Raw genomic sequence first — 5550 nt, 5'->3', positions numbered from 1 at the left:
ATTTTTATGCAACAAGCCTTCCTATAGACAGTAAAAGAACATATGACAACAATCAAAATAAGTATTACAACAATATTGTTGTGATATTTTCCTCTGGGACAGAAAGGAAATTAATATACATATTCAAATTGAAGAAAGAATATTATTTGACAATATTATGAAATGTTTTTTTTTTCTAACAAGTTTAATAATGCTTTCTTTTTCTACCAAAGGACCACATTTAGAGTGATTAGATTCAATGGAATCCACTATAAGACCAACATTTATATTGCTTCATCGTAAGTAGCATTCATCCTACACAAATAGCAGGAGACCAATATTTATTACTTTCTCATTAAAATAATTTATCATCTGTTAAAAAAAAAAATACAAAAAACAAAACAAACGAATTAAACTAAAATATCATAAAATTAGACTGATAAAAAGTCACGAAAGCAGCAAGTTTATTTGTACTAATTTTAAATCCATTACATTTTATTCGAAATGCTAGTAAATCCCACCCAGTTCTGTAAAAACAAAATTATAAAAAAACCCCAAAGCTTGTTTTCCCGACCACCATCACCAACAGGAAGTGTGACGTGAATAAAAGTTCACGGAAGAGCAACGTTGAGTTTGTGTTGGATGTATCTCTCCAAAACTTTCCAATGTTGGACATCAGTTGCAAGAGCGCACAAAATATTGAGGAAAGCCAAACGTTTATATCAGTCCATGTGTGATTAAAAATACATCAAACAAACTAATACATTAAAGAATTGGTGGTGATCAGGGTTATGATGATGATGTATGTCGTTAACGAAGAAATTTGCTTCACAAGAATGTTATAAATGACAATGTTGATGGCGATGATGATGGTGATGATGATGATGACAGACGATAATAATAATTTCTTATATCTTTTAAATTTTATTTTGCTGAAAGATAATGAAAATTGAGTTATATTTGATTTTTCTTCCCAACGAATCGAGCTAGCAACTTATAATATTGACGGATTTCTCTCTCTCTCTCTCTCTCTCTCTCTCTCTCTCTCTTCAATTAATACGAAATATTTTCATGAAAGTAAAACGTCACGTTTACTGGAATATTTGTAACACTTTCAATAATAGTAGACACGTTAAAAAGGAATTGTTAAATAAGAACATAACTTTACCTGTTAAACTCACTTAAGGAAAGGTATTATTATCACTTGTATTGTTCCCTTGATAACCTTATGAGTGATTAATTTCTACATATTTTTTCTTGTTATCACTAAATTATAGTTACCCAAAGATTTCCTTAAATTTAGTTTTTTCTGGATACATATATAATGGCATCACATTTCCCCCCACGCAATCACACATGCGTATTCAATCATACACAAATACTTAGAAACGTAACGGAAATCATAGCACAAAAATGGAATAATGTATATTTGCATGGGTTCTTCTTCTCCTCCTTCAGTATATGGGGAAATCTGTCTACAATATTTGATGTTATAGCATGACGTTTGTTTATATATATATATATATATATATATATATATATGTATATATATATATACACACCTATATGTGTTTGTGTACATATACACACGTATATTCATATGTGTGTGTGTGTGTGTATATATATATATATATATATATAAAGGTTTGTTTCCGATGTGATATACCAAAAGATTTTAGCCGTCATTGCGTTCGGAAATTGAATAAATTCACTAAATACAAAAAATAGACGTAATCGTATGTCATGTTTATAGAATTTCACTTTAGACAGTATGTGTGTCTCTCTCTCTCTCTCTGTATGTATGTATATATACATATACTCAATTAAAAAACAAGAAAAGAAAAAAGTTATATATATGCAAATACAAAAACACATCTCTATGCATATATATTATGTATGTATATATCAGATATATATCTATGCACACACAGTGACGCACACTCATATAGGCTTGTGTATATAAAACTTCTCAGATTATTTCTCTGAATTTCTTAGTGCTGATCTTCGACGGAAAATGAAGAATTTATAATAAGCGCATATCCTCAACTAGTTCTAAGGAGCTTGTCCACTTAATGATATTGGTAAAGTTTTGGAAAGATTGGGTAATTCGAATAATTGTTTGCACAAGTATTAAAACATGTAGAAAATATAAAATATAGAAATAAACTTTTGGAAATAAATGACGGTACTGGATACATTGTATTTCAGAGAACGCAATATTTCTAAATTGTTTTATTTACCAATAAATTCTTAAATAAATACGTTACAGTAGAGCAGAGAAAGAAAGTGAAAAAAATTTGAATGATATTGAAAGGTCGCCAACGGAGGTAAATCAGGTGACACAGAAATATAACGTATTTATTTATAGACGCAATTTATATTTTCTGCAAATTTTTTATATTTATGCTAATAGTTATTAAGTTTAACTAACGATATATTGAATTTCCAGGGCTCCAACAGAGCCTCATTTAAGAGTGTGTGTTTTTGTCAAACAATTCCAAAAAAGTGATTTGACGTATTCGTATTGTACTATTAAATTCCGTTTTTCGTTCAAAGATCAGCAACATTAAAACCAGAGTAATAACTTGTGATGATTTCAAGTTCAAAGCTAATCTAGAATTTCATTTTAGCATTCATTACAATATAGATAACACTTAACTACACACACACATGTATATATGTGTGTGTGTGTGTGTGTGTGTGTGTGTGTGTGTGTGTGTGCGCGCGCATCGGTGCGACTATGCATAGCTCAGATATTTACGTATATACATACATACTTACATAACATGTTTGTAATGATGTCTATGATGTATGTGATAAGATATATATTTGAATGTGCGTGTATATGTAAATTTTAAATGTGTGTACAATTTATGTGTGTATATACACATATTTACATATATACGTATGCTGATTGTGTGTGTGTGTGTGTGTGTGTAAACTATATGTAAATATATTGAAGAAGCGTATAGATATTGAAAGATGTATATTTAAATATATAAATACATTAATATATATATATATTTTCATATACGAACGCATAAATGGGTGTATACATGCCTCTATGTGTGTGCATTTATATCTGCTTATACATGTATATATTCCTGTATGCTCATGAAAATACGAATATATTTACATATTCATACCTAACTAGATACTGGACATATATATTGCAGATATGAACGTCAGTATATAAGTGGAATGTTGACAGATAAATATATATCCGATGCAATCAAATGCATATAAGTATGCATAAACTATGAATATTGTCGCTTGTTGTGTTTTAACATCTGTTGTGTATAGAAGTTGATATTACAGATATGCCTTATCATTATTAATTATTTGTTAAGTTTTCTAACTGAATACATATTCATATCTATGTGTATATGTGTATGCATGCATGTACGTATACATACATATATATACACCGATATAAGCATGTATATATATATATATACATATGCATTATATGCATTTGTGTGTGCATATAAATAACCTGAAGTTTATTACCCCTGACTGCAAGTTTCTTCTTCCAGTGACCACATCTTGTTATATTTGTTTCGTTGTTTTGGTTGATTCTCTCTTAATTGCTTGAGTTCTTCATTTGTTTCATTCATCATCAAAATCATGATTCGAAGCGAGTCTGAGAAAGCCTCTTGGGTGATATCTAGTAAAGTTTTTATCAAGTGAAAGCCGGGTATGTCCGAAAGGAAATCGATACATGAACCACATTGACACATCTACTGATTGATGGTATCAATACATTGTTGCCAAACACAAAACTGATCGGATGATTTCAAAATGAAAACTAAAACAAACAAAAAAAGAAAGAAAAAGTTAAATAAAATAAAATAAAAATGAAATAATTACAATATTACAAATAACATTATTAATAATAACAATAATACAAGAAATATTTTTTGTTGAGAATGTTTTCCTTACAAACATGTTATATACGTTCTTGATATATACCGCGCATGCATTTCATTGAATGTACACCATACAACAGAATATTCTATTCATTTTGTCAAAATGAAATAAAGATTAACAAATACAAAATTAAGAAACAAATCTATACATTTTGTTATCTTGTCTTTTTCTCAGATTAAATATTTTGCAGAACAGCTTTATATGTGTGTGTGCGTGTGTGTAGTGAAGGCACATGGCTCAGTGGTTACAGTATTGGGCACTCGATCGTAAGGTCACGAGTTTGATTTTATGGTGTTCCAGTCCACTCAGCTGGAAAAAGCGAGTTGCACCTGTATTTCAAAGGTACATCGTTACTTTTCGAACTGGTACTGCTTCTGTCGCTAACAAAAAAATTTATTTCGCTTCCCAAATAATTGTCACACCAGTGATTCTTTTTCAGCCTCTGTTTTACTGTGGCAGTTATGACCGAACTTTTAAGTACGCGCCTGCTAGTGGATACTTACTGATCACGAAGAAAAACATTATAAAGTACAAAAAATAGAAATACGCATTTAGTAATGGCACCAACTAAGCTGTACAATTTTTATGTATGTTTTACAACTATTCATCAGTAAGAGATGATTTTCTCTAAACAAATATCAATTTTATCAGACTTACAGCGATGTATCTGCTTTAAGTACGATACACACATTGCTTTTTGAAACTAATGTTGCTTCAGTCAGCAAAATAGAAGTTTCATTCACCTTGGCGGCTAACAGCGATATCATTTCAGCCATTCTCTTATGATATCAATAGTGACAGAGTTTTTCTTAGTATGTGGATACTAGAGGAGACGCTACTAACAAAGTCCCATAAGGAGAAATACGTATGTAGCAATGCAGCCATTATGTCTGAATGATTAGCATCTGTTTCTGGTATAAACATCTGTACTTAAGCACTACAAGGCTCTAACAGTTGTATTCTTGCCACGGATACCGTAGTATATCAAGCTGCCAACGATATATCTGCTTTAAGTATGATATACATATGGCTTATTTAACTGTCAGTCATGACAGAATTCATTTTCGTATGCAGATGCCAGTAAATAATTGCTACTGACGAAGCTCAATGATACAAAAATACGTATTAAGCAATGCTACTAACGCTACTGAACAATCTTCGCCTGCTGCTAATATATGTCTGACATGTTTAACACTATTCATCTATAAAAGTTCTTTCTCGCGACATTTATCACAGTTTATAAAGGTTTCAACGATGCATATACATTAAGGACAACAGATTGAGATGTTTCTTGAACTAATAATGTTCATCTTACTAATAGCGATTTTATTTTTTATTTCACTTGTCATTTAATTACAACCACAGTTTTATTCTAAGCAGTGTTCTACTGTATTTGCAATGGGAAAAATTGATTTAGCGTGCGGATGCCTGTGGAATAATTACTATTGAGGAAGCCCATCACCAATACAGAAATACGTATTTATCAACGCACTTAACTTCGCTGCACGATTTTCCTCATCTAATAATTTTATTTAACTCGCCGATTAATTGCCACACGAGTCATTTCTTTAAAATCCCTTTTTCATTATATTAGTAGTAGCTACTTTTTTCTCATCACAAAGATACCAGAGGATACTTGCT

At 30.7% G+C, this 5550-nt stretch overlaps 1 protein-coding gene across 17 annotated transcripts in view; it reads left to right on the top strand.

Moving 5' to 3' along the window:
• LOC106878895 (receptor-type tyrosine-protein phosphatase kappa) overlaps positions 1–1704 on the top strand; it is a 594862-nt gene extending 593158 nt beyond the window's left edge. For all 17 annotated transcript variants that reach the window (XM_089356042.1, XM_089356041.1, XM_089356040.1 and 14 more), the window contains one exon: positions 1–1704. This exon is cut by the window's left edge and continues 206 nt beyond it. The gene's annotated coding sequence lies outside the window, so the exon portion shown is untranslated.
• The last annotated feature ends 3846 nt before the right edge of the window (positions 1705–5550 follow it).

This window comes from Octopus bimaculoides, chromosome 8, assembly GCF_046866305.1.
Source record: "Octopus bimaculoides isolate indiv1 chromosome 8, ASM4686630v1, whole genome shotgun sequence".
Taxonomy (NCBI): domain Eukaryota; kingdom Metazoa; phylum Mollusca; class Cephalopoda; order Octopoda; family Octopodidae; genus Octopus; species Octopus bimaculoides.
This window is presented reverse-complemented; position numbering and strand designations above follow the sequence as displayed.